At 42.4% G+C, this 17460-nt stretch overlaps 1 protein-coding gene across 7 annotated transcripts in view; it reads left to right on the top strand.

The window, feature by feature from the left end:
* LOC109926943 (mitochondrial ornithine transporter 1) overlaps positions 1 to 17460 on the top strand; it is a 68280-nt gene that overhangs the window by 20675 nt on the left and 30145 nt on the right. Inside the window, exons 1-2 of one of the 7 annotated variants that reach the window (XM_048597715.1) lie at positions 5706 to 5860; positions 5943 to 6084. The gene's annotated coding sequence lies outside the window, so the exon portion shown is untranslated. Of the gene's footprint in view, positions 1 to 5705; positions 5861 to 5935; positions 6085 to 6150; positions 6769 to 6791; positions 7046 to 11337; positions 11359 to 17460 lie in introns of those variants that run through there. The other 6 variants (XM_048597714.1, XM_048597713.1, XM_048597717.1 and 3 more) reach the window with 6 other exon arrangements.

Here is a 17460-nt window from a genome sequence, read left to right as displayed (position 1 = left end):
GTTCTCAAAGAACATGACCTCGCTCCTGCCTCGATTTATCTTGGCTCTCAAGGCCAGTTCAGCCTGGTCACAGATGCTCAAAAGTCTGTGCACTGACAGCAGATCCAAGCAGAAAACGGTGTTGTCATCTATGTGCAGGGAGGCTTTGACCTGAAGGCCTCTGCTGCCTGGAATAATCAGCCCTCTCAGGCTCGTATCCTTCCTGATGGACTCTGCAAAAGGTTCTATACAACACACAAACGAGGCAGGAGAGAGTGAGCAGCCTTACCTGACTCCAGATCTGTTTGGGAAGCTTTCTGATTCCCATCCATTGATTGATACGGTACTAACAATGCTGGTGTAGAGCAGTGATCAGGTTGCGGATTACCTCCCTAAAGTCCATTTTGGAGTGCACATCTCACATGTGCATGTGCGATATCCTGTCAAAGGCCTTCTCCTAGTCCAGGCTGATGAGGCAGGCATCCACCCTCCTATCCTGCACATAGGCGATTGTATCTCTGAGGAGGGCAAGAGATCATCCTGCCCGATTCAGCACAGGCTTGGTCAGGGTGAATCACTGATTTAAGAGCAGACCTGACTCAGTTGGCAATGACCTTAGACAGGATTTTGTAGTCTGCATTCAGCAGTGAAATTGTTTGCTAATTTCTAATTTTCTTCTTCTCTCCCTTCCGCTTGTACCTGAGGGTGATGCTAGCTTTCCTCATGGATTCACACATGCTACCTGCCAGAAACATACTGTCCAGTTACTTTCTGTACATTAGATGTCTGTAAGTGAAGTCACCATTTTCTGGATATGTCTGTGTACGAGTTGAAGTGTTTTTGGTAAAACAGCCTGAGCTGGTCCCAGCAATTGATGATTTCAGTTGGAATCTCCTCTTTCTATGCAGCTCTATCTTTATACTACAGCATGTGGTCAGCTGGCCAACTTACAAAGAAACTTGCTCTGGGCAGGGGAGGGATGAATTTGGGACCATATTACCATTCTTTGCTGGAAACTGCAGGTTTGTAGATTACCGCTCTAAGCATGGTGAAGTTTGGTTGCTTCATTTTCTCATAATCAAAAAATCAATTGAAGCCAATTTTAACTGTCTGTGTGGTGCAAACCAGGAGGTAGTGGACTCAAGATGGCAGTGCTGATCTTAATAGGCCATCACAAATCTTTGTGGCATGATGATGAACAAGTTAATCTTCTTTTCCATTGGATATCAATTGGTGATGATCTTCGTTGTGAACTTCATTTCTGTGCCTCTGGTTAATTCCACATTCTCACTATAGACCTTTGCACCAATTGTCCCAATTAGCAGAGCTCCATTGCCTTAAGCTGGTGACTGATGCCCTCTTCAGGAAAGGACAGCCAACAAACTCATTATTGCTATCAGAGGTGGTCTGAGATAGGCATCCCTAGCCATTGCTGAATGCCCACATGTTAAGGGATTGCATGCATACAGCCACCAAGACCCCCACAGGCCAGCCAGTGGTCTCCATTAACAGGGATTTTAATTCCTTCAATACCTGACTAGTTTACAGCCACCCCTATATATGTGGTTATGTGCTCAGTACCCAAGAAACAGCCACAACGGCTACAAACTCAAGCCCTCCTCAGTGCAAGCTTTTCACTTCCCAACATACACCTTTAAGGCTGGATTCTTGTTGACAGGCGCTATCCATTAAAGAGATGGCTACTGACTCCACTGAGGTGAACCTAGGATGGAAACTGCATAGAATACATAAATAGAGATAGTAGGAACTGCAGATGCTGGAGAATCTGAGATAACAAGGTGTAGAGCTGGATGAACATAGCAGGCCAAGCAGCATCAGAGGAGCAGGAAAGCTGACGTTTCGGGCCTAGACCCTTCTTCAGAAAAATTCCTGGCTATGCAGCAATCCAGACTATAAAATGTAGGAGCAGTAGGTCATTTGGCCCATTGAGTCTGCTCCACCTTTCAATGAGATCATAGCTGATTTGATAATCCTCAATTCCACTTTGCTGCCTTTTCCCCAAAACCCTTGATTCTCTCACTGATTAAAAATCCATCTCAGCCTTGAATATACTTAATGACCCAGCCTTGACAGCCCTCTGTGGTCAACAATTCCACAGATTCACTACCCGCTGAGAGAAGAAATTCCTCCTCATCTCTGACTTAAATATGTAACTCTTTACTCTCAAATTATGCCCCATGGTCCTAGACTGTCCCACAAAGGGAAACAACCTCTCCATATTTACCCTGTCAGGTACCCTAGGAATGTAATATACTTCAATCACTCCTCATTCTTCTAAACTCAAATGAGCATAAGCCCAACCTACTCAAGGGGAAGCGATGGTCTAGTAGTATTATCGCTGGACTTTTAATCCAGAGACCCAGATAATGTTCTGGGTGACCAGCGTTCAAATCCTGCCACGGCAGATGGTGGAATTTGAATCCAATAAATATCTGAAATTAACAATCTAATGATGACCATGAATCCATTGTCAGTTGTCGGAAAAACCCATCTGGTTCACTAATGTCCTTTAGGGAAGGAAACTGCCATCCCTACCTAGTCTAGCCTACATGTGACTCGAGACCCACAGCAATGTGGTTGACTCTTAACTGCCCTCTGGGCAATTACGGATGGGCAATAAATGCTGCCTAGCCAGTGATGCCCTCATCCCGTGAATGAATAAAGAAAAAAAAACGTTCTTCTCAGAAAATTCCTCTATACCCAGAACCAACCTCATTAACTGACCCTAATGCCAATATATCTTTCCTTAGGTAAGGGGATTGAAACCATTTACAATAGTCCAGCTGTGGTCAGACTAGTGTCTTGTATAGATTTATCAAAACTTACCTACTTTTATACTCCATTCCCTTTGAAATAAAGGCTAACAATCCATTTACCTTCTCTATTACTGGTGAATTGATGTTAGATTTTTGTGTCCCAAATCCTTCTGTGCTGCAGCCTTTCTCCATTTAAATCATATTCAGCTCTTCTGTGCTTCCTTTCAAAAAGCATAGCCTCACATTTTCCCCACATTATATTCCACCCATCGAGTTTTTGCCCACTCACTTAACCTGATTATAGCCCTCTGCAGCCTCATTGTTTCATCCTCACAACTTACCTTCCAAAATATTTTTGTGTCGTCCACAAACTTGGTGATTGTACTTTGTCCAAGTCATTAATATATATCATAAATAATGTGACCCTAAAACTCACTCAAGTCACCATCAAACAGAATGTAAGTCTTCTGAAATTGTGATTCAGGTATCTGGATCATTATGGTGGAGCATTTCAATATATCTCAGTAACAGTCTTCTGAATCATGATGATCTGCAATACTTTACATCACCTTGCACTGCAAATGAAGGAGATTCTAGCCAAAGCAGGTATAGTGGTCTGCGTAGCATCCTAAGTCAAGGAGGATGATGAGGAAGCTGATAACTAACCGCCTGAGCAACATGAGGAGGTGCAGAGAGGCCACAATGGGATTGGTAATATTGAAGATGCCCATACTTATAAATTTCAGATGATCCTTCCTAGGTCATCCTTCCAGTCAAATAGAAGTCAACTTTTATATTCCATTATTGCCATTTACTTCAGATTTATGTGACATCACCACTGTGCGAAATAAGATCAATTTAAAATAGATCTAGCTATTCCAAACTGAACATCCAAGGAGCAATGTGTGTCATGAGCAACAACAGAGTTGTGTTCAACAACAACGTGTAACGTCATGGTCCAAGCATTACTCCATTTCACTATTATCATCAAGCTGAGGATCAACCCTGGTTCCATGAAGACTGCAGGAGCCGATGCCAGGAGTACCTTCAAATGAGATGTCAACCTGATGAAGCTACAAAATAAGCTGTTGGCATCACATAGAAGCAGCATAAAGTAACTGGAGTTAAATGATCCCTAAAGCAATGGATCAGGTCAAAGCTCCTATAACCCTGCCACATCCTCTGGTAAATCATAATAGATAATCAAATAACCAACAAGAGAGGGAGCTTTCATAAATATCTGGATCCTCAATGCTGAGATAGTCCAGCACATCAGTACAGAAGATAAGACCGAAAGATTTGCAACAGTTTTCAGCCAAAATGCCGAATGGCTAAACCATCTCAGCTCCTCTTGAAGTTCCAGTAACACAGATGGTCTTCAACTAGTTTGATTCATTCTGTATGATATCAAGAAACAGCTGAATGCCTTGAATACATCAGTGGTAGGGAAATTATTGGAGTAGGTTCTTAGGGACAGGGTTTAGTCGCATTTAGAGAAGAATGGACGTATTAGGTATAGTGAGTATGACTTTATGCAGGGGAGACCTTGTCTCAAATTTGTTTGAGTTTTTAAGGAAGTAATGAAGATGATTGATGAGGGTAGGACAGTGGATGCTGCCTACTTAGATTTTACTAAAGCATTTGACAAGGCCCTTCATGGTAGGCTGGTCCAGAAAAATTATGTCATAAGACATCCAAGATGAGTTGACAAGCTGGATACAAAATTGACTTGGCTGTAGAAGACACAGGGTGGTTGTGGAGAGGTGTTTTTCTGACTGGCAGTCTGTGACTGTTGGTGTTCTGCAAGGATCAATGTTGGGACTTCTGTTTGTAATGTATATAAATGACCTAGATTAAAATGTAGGTAGTATGATTGCAGACAACATGAAAATTGTGGAGTTGTGGATAGTGAGGAAGGTTGTCAAAGGATACAGCAGGATGTAGACCAGTTGTAAAGTTGATAGATGGGAGTTTAATCTGGACCAGTGTGTGATGATGCATTTTGGGAGGTTGAATGCAAGAGAAAAGTATGAAATAAATGGCAGGACCCTTAGGAGTACCCATATTCATAGGGATCTTTGGGTGCAAGTTCATAGCTCCCTGGAAGTGGCAACACAAGTGGATACGGTGGTAAAGAAGACATACAGCATGCTTGCCTTGATCAATCAGTGCACTGAGTATAAAAGTTGATGTCATGTTACAGCTGTATAAGACTTTAGTTAGGTTACATTTGGAGGATTGTGTGCAGTTCTGGTTACCACACTATAGGAACAGTCTGGAGGCTTTGGAGAAGATGCAAAAGAGATTTACCAGAATGTTGCCAGGATTGTGGTAGCTATAAAGAGAGGTAGGACAAACTTGGAAGGCTTTAGTTAGAGCCTTAGACACTGAGGAATGACCTGATAGGAGTATGTAAGATCATGAGAGGCATGTATAAGATGGATATTTAGAGTCTTTTTCCCAGAATGGAAATGTCAGATACTAGGGGGCATAGATTTAAGGTGAGAGGGGAGTCTTTTACACAGAGGGTGGTAGGTGCCTGGAATGCACTGCCACGGGAGGCAGTAGAAGCAGATATGATAGCAAGGTTTAAGAGGCACTTAGATCCATGAATAGGTGGGGAATAGAGGGGATATGGACAGGTAGATGGAATTAGTTTAGAACAACATCTTGGTTGACCCAGACATGACAGGCCAAAGAGCCCATTCCTGTGCTGTACTGTTTTATGTTCTATGCTCTCTTGACTTCACTGCTGCCATAAAGAGTGAATTAAAATTGCACTTCTCCTAGCATGGTCATAGGTGATTGTGGGAGTAGTGGATGGGATGCCAAAAGAAGGAAAATTTGGCAGACCATGCATGCAGGTATCACTGATGTCTCAAAGTGCTTTACAGTCAACAATGGCACTTCCTGGAGTGTTCTCCCTGTTGTTTTGCAGGCAAATTGACTTGACTGGCGTGAGCCAGTGCTTCCAGAAATGGAGTCTGAAAATTGGAACAAGGTAAGCTGCACATAGCTCCCGGATTTAAATTCGCATGCCAACCACCCCTCAATTGAAATGTTTCAATCTTAGGAAGGACGTCATACCATGTTCCATCAAACAGGTGCACTCGCTGTAATCTTTGTGTAAACAATGGTAATTACTGTCGCTTCTCATATTAATTGTATTTGCATTACAGATAGCAGGTTCGCAATCCATTGCAGTTGAAAGCTGGTGAAAGGCTGAGAATTGAGAAGGCACCTCTTCCTTTGACCGAGGCGGCAGTGACTAGTGAAACAACTTGCAGGAACACAGATTTTTCATTTCAACTACTTAAAGCTAAGCACGGTAAGCAGACCTGGGACTCAGTCGTGTTTCACCGTATTCATGGAGTCCGCTGTGCAAAATGAAAGATACTAGGCGGCAGGATGCTCTCAGTTTATTTATTTTCGAAAGCAGAAGCTTACTCGGACTGAAAATGTTTGCACAGAAAGCAGTATCTGACCCAGAGGCTGACATTGATGGCCTATAAATAATTCGTTTTCCTCGAGGTGGCACGACGGCTGCTTGCAGGAAGCTGGAGTGGAAGCTGTGCCGAGTACAGCTCTCAGTCCGCATTGAAATCTACAATGAGCTTCTCAACCTGTGCAGCTACAACAAACCCCAGCTCCTTCACAACCTGTTAAAGGGGTTTAGCTGTCCACCACGGCTGCATGTCTCGAAATCCGCATCAATTTGAAATTAATCCAAAACACAAATTCCATTTTTCTCCCCTTCGATTTCCCCCTTTAGAAAGGACCTATTTAGAAACGCAACTTAGTTTTTTTCAAAGTGTGATTTATCCTGTAGAGTTCCACCCCCTACACTTCGGAAGTACCTTCATTTTGGCGCAATAGATAAGATGTGGGAATCGGGGGAGGGAGGCATCAACCTACTGTATTAGAAGCAAAGAGAGAGTTGACCCCCTGCCCCCGTCTGAAATTTTATTTTTGGAAATGCATTCTGACGGCGCGTGATGCAAGAGCGGAGGAGGTAAGCGGAAGTTTGGATAGAGACAGAGCGTTGCTACTGTGGCGCTCATGGGATTTCACGCGGTTGGATGATCGTCCCTACAAATTGAAGAAAGGAAGCGAGTGGGGCGGAGCACAGGCTGTTACCAACTTCCAGCTGTACTGACTGGAGTAGAAGGTAGTCTGTGTTTGTGACCCGGACACGTGTGTAGATACTAGTGTTGTGTTATCAACTTATTGATTGCCTTCATAAACTATGTTATGACCTGCTGATTTCTAGTTTCCCGAAGAAACTGGTGGTAAGGATTGTCCATGGAATCTTTCTTTATTTCTTAAATATAATGCTTATTGTGACTGTTCTTTGTCGGTGAAATTTGTTGTGCAATGTGGAATGTTGGAATCTGTTGCCAAACTGTGGATCTTAAATATAAATGATTAAATGAGTGATGGTGTCACTTTTTGGATGGAGTAAGTGTCAAGTTATTTGTGAAGTTTGATTTTAGTTTTCAAAGCACAGCTTCTTTTCAGCTATATTGGCCACAAGGCCAGCGTGTGTTCTAGTGTAAATTTGTGAATAGGACTGTTTATTTTCTCCCATGGGGGCGCTAGCAGTTTTATTTTGCTCCGTTTAGAAATTGCTTACAGTATTTTTGATGGTTTGACCCTGTCCCACACAATCACAGCACAGTCAGTAAGTAAGAGCAGTCCAGGGTGACTTTGAGATAGTAAGAACTGTTGGAGTCAGGGATACCACAATGTGGAGCTGGAGGAACACAGCAGGCCAGGCAGCATCAGAGGAGCAGGAAAGTTGTTTCAGGTCGGGAGCTTTCTTTGATTTTAATTCTGAAGGGAAATGGTTTTCACCTGTGTTACCATTGTCATATGTTTGTTGTCACTTGAATAATTTATTAGAGTTCCTTGAAGCAGTAACCAGCAAGTTGATAAAGCGGAACTTGTAGTTGTGGTGGAATTGGATTCCCAAATGGCATTTGATAACACACAAGCATATGTGTAGGTGGTAACATGCATAGAATCATAGAATCCCTCCAGTGTGGAACAGGTCATTCTGCCCAACAAGTCCATACTGACTCTCCAAAGAGTGTCCCACCCAGATTCACCTCCATACCCTATCCCTGTAACCCTGTATTTCCCGTGGCTAATTCACCTAATCTGCATATCCCTGGATACTATGTGCAATTTAGCATGGCCAGACCACCCAGCCTGCACATCTTTGGACTGTGGGAGTAAACCGGAGCACCCGGAGGAAAGCCATGCAGACACAGGGAGAATGTGCAAACTCCACACAGTCACCCGAGGGTGAAATTGAACCCAGGTCTCTAGCACTGTGAGGCAGCAGTGCTAGCCACTCCATGATGAAGGATTCTTAATCTAGTGGATTGGATCTAATGTACTTTTGCTGATGGTAGTCCAGGGCTCTTGTGGCCCAATGGTAATGTCCCTACCTCTGATCCAGGAGCTCTGGGATCAAGTGCTGCCTGTTCTAGAGGTGTGTAAGCATATTGCTGAACAGGCTGGTTAGAAAATGTAAAGTGATTTTAACGTGTCTACAGCTGTACTTGTCTGAAAACAACTGATCTTGGAAGTTAAGCAAACTCAGACGTGGTTAGTACTTCGATGAGTGATCCATTGGGAATATCAGGCTTTGAGGGCTGTTGCGGCACAGTGATAATGTACCTCCCTCTTAGTTAGAAGGCCCAGGTTCAAGTCCCACCTTCCCCAGGGATGTGCAATAACATCTCGAAACAGATTAATTGGGAAATATCTAGAAAGATTGTCAGGAAAATAAGTTGTCAAGAGGAAGAATCAACAAAGGGGTATGGATAGTTCAAATGAGTGGGGGGTGTGTGGATTGCAATTGGAGTACAATGTGGAAAAATATGGACTTGTCCACTTTGACAGGAAGAATAGTAAAACTATTATTTTACTGAAGAGAGGCTGCAGAACTCCGACAGATATTTCTGGGTGTCCTTGTACATAAGTCGCCAAATGTTTTTATGCAGGTATAGAAGTAATGAGGGAGTAAAATGGAATGTTGGTGATCATGGCAAGGGGAATGGAATATAAAAATAAAGCAGTGTTAATACAATTATACAGGGCCTTAGTGAGACCACATCTGAAGTATCTTGTACAGTTTTGGTCTCCTTAGGACATAAATGCATTAAAAGCAGTTCAGAAAAAGTTTCCTTGATGGATTCCTGGGATGAAAGAATAAGATTTGTAAGGAAAGGGTAGGCATGGTGGGCCTGTAGGTATTGGAATTTGGAAAAAATGTTGATCTTACTGGAACATATAAAATCCTGAGGGGCTTGACAATGTGGATTCTGAGAGGATATTTCACCTTGTTGGGGAGTCTAGGATGAATTTTAAAAGTTGGGTGTCTCTCATTTGTGATCGAGATTGAGATTTTTACACTTGAAGTGTCATTTGTCATTAACATTCTCTTCTCCAGACAGCAATGTATGAAAGATAGAGTTAGACTCATTTTTGATCAACAGAAGAGTCAAAAGTGAAGGCGGGCTGACAGGAGAATGGAGTTGCAGCAAAAATCAGATCAACCAGGATCATGTTGAATGGCAGAAGTGGCTTGAGGTAACAAATGGCCTCCTCCTGCTCCTAATTCTGGTGTTCTTGTGTGAATAATTGAGCAGAGGAGGACTGAAAACTGTGGAGCTGAAGTGAGATGACTACTGCAGTGTGGTGGGATGTTGGCCTACTGCAAGTTTCAATGGCAAGAGGAGGAAGTTTGGAAAGGAATGAGTTGGTACAAACCTGTGAACTTAGAAATTAACAAAGTTTGTGTGTCTCTATAACACCCTTGAGTCTGAATCAATTGCCTTTGGAAAGCACTTTTGTTTTAGACAGCCCTACATTGCTCATAGTAAGTGCAGCAGTGGTCTAAATGCAGTACATTCCCAGGTGCCATTGGTACTATCTTTCTATGCAGACGGGCAGACTGTCTAAAGGTAAATAGGAAAATAACGACCGGTAATAGTGTTTTGGCTGTGCCATAATAACATGCTGTATATATAATGAGATTTTAGTGAGGTACTTTTAGCTCTTTTTCTCCGCTCACATCATCTTCATGCATTGTAGCCCCCTGACAGTACCAGCATAGAGTGGCATGGTGGCACAGTGGTTAGCATTGCTGCCTCACAGCACCAGTGATCCAGGTTCAATTCCAGCCCTGGGTGTCTTTCTGTGTGGAGTTTGCCCGTTCTCCCAGTGTCTGCATGGGTTTCCCTTGGGTGCTCTGGTTTCCTCCCACAGTCCAAAGATGTGCAGGTTAGGTGATTGGCCATGCTAAATTGCCCCATAGTGTCCAGGGCTGTGCAGGCTAGATGGATTAGCCTTGGTAAATATGGGTTATGTGGATAGGTTTGGGCCTGGATCTGGGTGGGATGCTCTTCGGAGAGTTGGTGCTGACTTGATGGGATGAATAGGCTTCTTTCTGCACCTTAGGGATTCTATGATAACTCAAAATCAGATAATTTTCTTATTTAGTTCTCATGGGACATTGTGTAATAACTGGTTGCTGGTGTGTTTGTGTAGACAGCAAGAGTAACGAAACTTGAAAAATGATGATTTGGGTGTGCATTGCTTTCAAGATAGTTTTAGAAGTATATTGACACTTCATAAATTTAAATCTATTTTTACACCATGTTTGCATGAAAACTGAATACACGCTTCCCCTCCTCACCATCCATGTTTATACTTGTATGTACTTCTCTCGGCCTCTGCTACTTATGATCTCCTACTTTAAAGAACAATCGGTTAGTTCCTAAATTTCTGTGGAAAAAGAAATCAAGAATTGCCATAGTATCTTTATTCTGTTAATCAATCTCTAATGGTTGCTCCCTTCATTTTGTGCTGTTAACATTTGTTAGGATGAAACTTAATTCTTTCACCAGTGCTATTGTGGATGGACATTGTTAATTTGAGGACATCAGGATTCTTGAGAACAGTGAAATAGTAAAGCTGTCAGCAGTGCTTTTAATTGAATCGTGATGTTTTACTGAATGTTAAGAAAATAGCTTGCGAGCCCTTTTATTTGACAAGTATTGCCTCACGAGTGGAATTTATTTATCAAAGCTACATTTTCAACTGCAAGCGTACCACTTTTGCAAGGCATGATAATGTGTAAACAGAGCATTCTCTCAGATTAACTATTAAAAGTTAAAACAAAGTAGGGAATCTTCCACTGAGCAGCAAAGTTCCTAACAATGACCCTACATTTAAAAGAGAAGGGTTCAGTAACTGATTAGGATGGTCCAACAAGCACACAATCAAACTGGCAACCGCATTGCATTTTTGTTGCTGCTTTGATGTTGTATCTTTCATTGCATTGCTACAGGTTGCACCACCATAGTCTGTAGCCCGAATAGCTAACAAATAAGCTTTTCTTTAAGAGTTCTTTCCTTTTTATACATTGTAATAAGCAAGACCATGAACACCTTGAACACCTTTTTTTTTCTTTATTCATTCAAGGGATGAGTCATCGCTAGCCAGGCAGCATTTATTGCCCATTCCCTAATTGCCCAGAGAGCAGTTAACAGTCATCCACATTGTTGAAGTCACATATAGACCAAACCAGGTAAGGATAGCAGTTTAAAAACTGAAAGAACTGCGGATGCTGTAAATCAGGAACAGAATCAGAAGTTGCTGGAAAAGCTGAGCAGGTCTGGCAGCTTCTGTGAAGAAAAATCAGAGTTAACATTTTGGGTCCAGTGACTCTTCCTCAGAACAAAATATTAACTCTGATTTTTTGCCAAGGATGGCAGTTTTCTTCCCTAAAGCACACAAGGGAACAGGATGGGTTTTCCCAGAAATTGGTTCATGGACATCATTAGACTGTTAATTCCAGATTTTTATTTAATTCAAATTCCAACATCTGCCATGGTGGGATTCAAACCCAGGTCCCCAGAGGGTTTCTGGGTTAACAGTCCAGCGATAATACCACTAGGCTATTGCCTTCCCTTAAGCCTATTTTGGTATGATGAATAAGGATACACAGACTGCTTGGTTAAATAAATAGTTTAGAAGAGCAAAGTTACCTCGGGATACAAATTCACAAATCATTCATGGAAGCCAATCAAAGTAATGAAGTTGTAAAATGGAAAAGGAGGTTTTGTGGCACAGTAAGCCTCTGAGCCAGAGCTCCGGTTTTGAGTCTCTGTCTGGCACTTGATAGCCAAAGCAGATGTATTCATGTTGCAGCCAGACAGGTTGAGTACCAATCTGCAAATCCTTCCAGCACTTCCCAGTACTAAGTGGTAAAAGCAGCAGAGACTCCAGGTCAGCCACTGCAACATGTACACAGAAGCATGTGTTGCCATAGTAACTTGAGAACTATAATGCACCACCAAACTGCAAATAAGACATTGGCTCTTGTCTAGAGGAATAACAATGGACAGGTTATGTTGGACTTTAGTGCAACGTTGTTTGGACTATACTTGAGTACTATGTTGTGTTCTAACATTCCGATTATAAAAAGGATATAGAAGCACTGGAGAAAAAGGAAATAGACTCACTAGGATGATACCAGAACTGAGTGTACTAGGAAGTATTGAACAGACAGGTATGCTTTGTTCCTTCACGAGAAACAAGATGGTGAATAGATCTTAAAATTATGGAGTGATTTGTTAAAACTAACATAGAGAAGATACTTTTATTGCGGAGTTCAAAACTACTACTATTAAATGCAAGATAGTCAGTCATTTAAAAAAGGTAGTGCATATAGTGACAAATTGTATTTATACAGTTCCCTTAACATTGTAAAATGTCCCAGCATGCTTCACAGAAGTATTGTCAAATAAAATTGAATACAAAGCTCAGTAAGAAGGTACTGGGACATGTAACCAAAAACTTTGGTGAAGGAGGTTTCTTCCCTGAGGAGAGAGGGCAAGGTAGAAAATTATAGTATTTCGGGAGGCAATTCTAGAGCTAAGGCTGTAAGACCACAAAAAAAAAGGAACAGCAGAAGCCTGCTCTGCGACTGTATAGGATCGTGTAGGAGGTCAAGGGGTGACATTATAGAGGTTTATAAAATCATTTGAAGGGCATAGATAAGGTGAATAGCAAAGGCCTTTTCCCTAGGGTAGGGGAGTTCAAAACCAGGGGCAAACTTTTAAGGAGCCAGGAGAAAAATTTAAAAGGGATATGAGGGGCACCTTTATCACAGAGGGTGGGTCGTATGTGAAATGAACTAGCAGAAGAAGTGGTAGACACCCATACAGTTACAACATTTAAAAGACATTTAGACATGTACATAAAAAGGAAGTGTTTTAAGGGATGTGGGCCAAACACAGCCAAATGGTACCTGTTTAGTTTGTGAAACTTGTTGGTCGACATGGATGGGTTGGACTGAATGGTCTGTTTCTATGCTGTATGACTCTATGGCTGATCCAACATTCTTCATAACTACTTTCCTGTCCTTTCCCTGTAACCCTTGATTCCCCTACTGATCAAGAATCTCTTTATCTAACTATAAATAGGGCTGAGGTAGCATGCCTTTGTCAAGGGGAAGTCACGCGTTACAAATTTGTTAGAATTCTTTGAGGAGGTGACAAGCAAGTTGGATAAAGGAGAGCCAGTGGATGTGATGTATTCGGATTTCCAGAAGGCCTTTGACAAGATGCCACACAGGAGGCTGCTAAATAAGACGAGTCCATGGTGTTAGAGCAAGACAGAAGCAGAGAATAGAGATAAAGATGTCTTTTTCAGGATGGCAGCCGTGACTAGTGAAGTTCTGCAGTGGTTGGTGTTGGCACCAGAACTATTCATGTTAAACATTCGTGATCTGGATGAAAGAACTGAGGCTACTGTTGCAAAGTTTGCATGTGATACAAAGATAGGTGGAGGGACAAGTAGTGTTGAGGAAGTGGGGAGACTGCAGAAGGAATTGAGCAGATTAGTAGAGCGGGTGAAGAAGTAATAGAATAAAATGTGGGAGAGTGTGCAGTTGTGCACTTCGGTAGGAAGAATTGAGGCATAAACTGTTTTCTAAACGGGGAAAGGCTTCAGAAATCTGAAGCACAAAGGGACTTGGGAGTCCTAGTTCAGCGTTCTCTTAAGCTAAAATGCAGGTTCAGTTGGCAGTTAGGAAGGCAAATGCAATGTTAGCACTCTTTTCAAGAGGGTTGGAATACAAGAGCAGAGATGTACTACCGAGGCTGTATAAGGCTGTGGTCAGACCGCATTTGGAATATTGTGAGCAGTTTTTGACACTGTATCTAAGGGTAGATCTTGGCCGTGGAGAGGGTCCAGAGGAGTTTTACTAGAATGATCCCGGGCGTGAAGGGCTTGTCATATGGGAGTGGGTGAGGACTCTGGGTCTGAATTCAGTGGAATTTAGTAGGATATGGGGGGATCTCACTGAAACTTACAAAGTATTCAGAGGCCTGGATAGAATGGATGTGGAAGAGATCCTTACACGAGTAGGAGAGACTAGGTACCGAGAGCACAGCCTCAGTGACTCTTTAGAATGGAGATGAGGAATTTCTTCAGTCAGAGGGTGGTCAATCTGTGGAATTCATTGCCACAGAAGGCTATGGAGGCTATGTCACTGAGTGTAATTAAGATAGGTTCTTGATTGGCAAAGAGATCAAAGGTTATAGGGAGAAAGCTGGTGACTGTGTTGAGAAACAAATTAGCCATGGTTGAATGGTGGAGCAGACTTGATAGGCCAAATAGACTATTTTAGTCCCATAGCTAATGGTCTGTCTCAGCCTTAAATATACAAGAACTCTTCCCCCATAGCTCTCCATGGCAAGTAATTCCAAAGATACTCAACCGTGTAAGAAAAGAAATTCTATTCCTCACAGTCTTAAATTGACATCTCTTAATTCTGAGATAATGCTGTCTGGTCTTAGACTCTCCCATGAGGGGAAACATCTTCTCAGTATTTACCTAGGCAAGCCCCTTAAGAATCCTATGTGTCAATGAGGTCACCTCTCATTAGATCACCTCTCATTCATCTAAATTTCAGTGAGTAGAGTCCTAAGCTATTTAGCCTTTGCTGATAAGACAATCCTTCCATACCAGGGGTCATCCTAGTGTAACTTCTCTGTAATTGTATCTTACCTGTTTAAAAAAAAAAGGGGAACAAAACTGCTCACAGTATTCTAGTTGTGGTCTCACCAGCACCTTGCACTATTGCAGAAAGACTTCCCTACTCTTACACTCCAAACAATCTTGAAATAAGAGCCAACATTCCATTAGCCTTCTTGATTACCTACTGCACCTGTGTACACTCTGTGTACCGTGCACAAGATGTACCATTTCCTTGTCCCCCAAAATTGTTTCCCAGATTCATTTTCTAAGGGGCTTATGTTCACTTTGACCTTTTTTCTTTTTGTATATTTAAATGGAGTGCTTATTGTCAGTTTTTGCATACCATGCTAGTTTGCCCTTGTAGTTTATTTTCTCTGTCTTTGTTATCTTTTTAGTCTTCCTTTGCTGGATTCTGAATTTATCCCACTCTTTGGGGCTTTTAATACGCTCTTTAACTTGGGCCTTAGTAGCTAAAGGTATGGCACCCACTGGTGGAGCAACTAAAATGGGGAATGTTGAAGAGGTTGGACTAAGAGGATTACAGAGATCCCTAAGGGGTTTGGGGAGATTAATGATAGGCAGAGAAAAAGCCATCGAGAGATTAGAGAATGAGAAGCAAAGTTCAAAAGTTAAGGTGTTGGACTGGAAGCTATCAAAGATCTCTGAGCACAGGAATAATAGGTTAATATGACTTGGTGTAAGTTAATAAACAGGCATCAGTGTTTTGGATGTGTCGAAGCTAATGGAGAATAGAAATGGAAGGCCAACCAGGAAAGCATTGGAAAACTCGACTTGAGAAGTGTTAAGGTACAGATGAAATCATCAAGATGCAAAGTAACTGAGTGTAGAAGCTGCAGGTGGAAATCTGTCAAGATATTTCATTGAGAAATTGGCATGGTACTTGTGTGGGCAGTGGAGACCAGGATTTTACATGAAGGGGTGTGTGGAAAAGGCAAGGTGTTAGAACATAGCACAGTACAGGCCCTTTGGCCCACGATGTTGTGCCGACCTATTATCCTGCTCTAAGATCAAACTACCCTGCATACCCTACATTTTTCTATCATCCATGTCCCTATCCAAGAGTCGATTAAATGTCCTTACTGTATCTAACTCCACTACTACTGCCGGCAGCTCATTCCACGCACCCACCACTCTCTGTGTAAAGAAGCTACCTCTGACCTCTCCCCTATTGCTTCCTCCAATCACCTTAAAATTATGCCCCCTTGTAATAGTCATTTACGCCCTGGAAAAAAGTCTCTGGGCATCCACTCTATCTGTGCCTCTCATCATCTTGTACACCTCTATCACGTCATCTCTCATGCTTCTTCACTCCAATGAGAAAACCCCTAGCTCCCTCAACCTTTCCTCATAAGACCTGCCCTCCAGTCCAGGCAGAATCCTGGTAAATCTCCTCTGCACTCTTTCTAAAGCTTCCACATCCTTCCTATAATGAGGTGACCAGAACTGAACAAAATATTCCAAGTGTGGTCTAACCAGGGTCTTCTAGAACTGCAACATAACCTCGCGGCTCTTAAGCTCAATTCCCCTGCCAATGAAAGCCAACGTACCATATGCCTTCTTAACAACCCTATCAACTTGGGTCGCAACTTTGAAGGATCTATGCATATGAACCCCAAGATCCCTCTGTTCCTCCACTCTGCCAAGAATCCTGCCATTAACCCTATATTCTGCATTTAAATTCAACCTTCCAAAATGAATCACTTCACACTTTACCGGGTTGAATTCTATTTGCCACTTCTTTGCCCAGTTCTGCATCCTGTCAATGTCCCGTTGCAACCTACAACAGTCCTCCACACTATCCACAACTCCACCAACCTTCGTGTCATCATCAACCTTACTAACCCACCCGTCCACTTCCTCATCCAAGCCATTTATAAAGATCACAAAGAGCAGGTGTCTCAGAACAGATCCCTGCAGAACATCACTGGTCACCGAGCTCCATCCACTACCACCCTCTGTCTTCTCTTGGTCAGACAATTCTGGCCCAGACAGTCAAATTTCCCTGAATCCTATGCCTCCTTACTTTCTGAATGAGCCTACCATGGGGAACCTTATCAAATGCCTTGCTAAAATCCACATACTCCACATCAACTGCTCGACCTTCATCAATGTGTTTTGTCACATCCTCAAAGAATTCAGTAAGGCTTGTGAGGCATGACCTGCCCCTCTCAAAGCCATACTGACTATTTCTAATCAAACTGTGCTTTTCCAAATATTCATTAAAAAGTATCTCTCAGAATCCTCTCCAATAAGTTTCCCACCACAGAAGTAACAGAAATACAGGGACAGATCAGGGTTTGGTAAGAACACCAGTAAACATTGGGTGGATGGTATGGGGGTGGGTGGGGGTGGTGCGGTTGGGGCTGGTGGTGAAAGGAACAGCTAGGAGGAAGACATCTTGAAGAGAGAATGGTGTCATCATTGTGCACCCACACTTCCCCACTAGCATGGTATAATTACAATCTTACAGAATAAACTCTTGGATGATGAAATGTGGTGGACAGGCATTTTAGAGGGTAGTGTAGAGATGGGTGGTTATAGCTGATCTGCTAGATGATTTCCCAGGATTAACATAGAAATGGATGAGTGGAATGGGAGGGAAGGTTGTGAAGATTAGTATCTA

The sequence above is a fragment of the Rhincodon typus genome, chromosome 6, assembly GCF_021869965.1.
Source record: "Rhincodon typus isolate 14 chromosome 6, sRhiTyp1.1, whole genome shotgun sequence".
NCBI classification, from domain to species: Eukaryota; Metazoa; Chordata; class Chondrichthyes; order Orectolobiformes; family Rhincodontidae; genus Rhincodon; species Rhincodon typus.
This window is presented reverse-complemented; position numbering and strand designations above follow the sequence as displayed.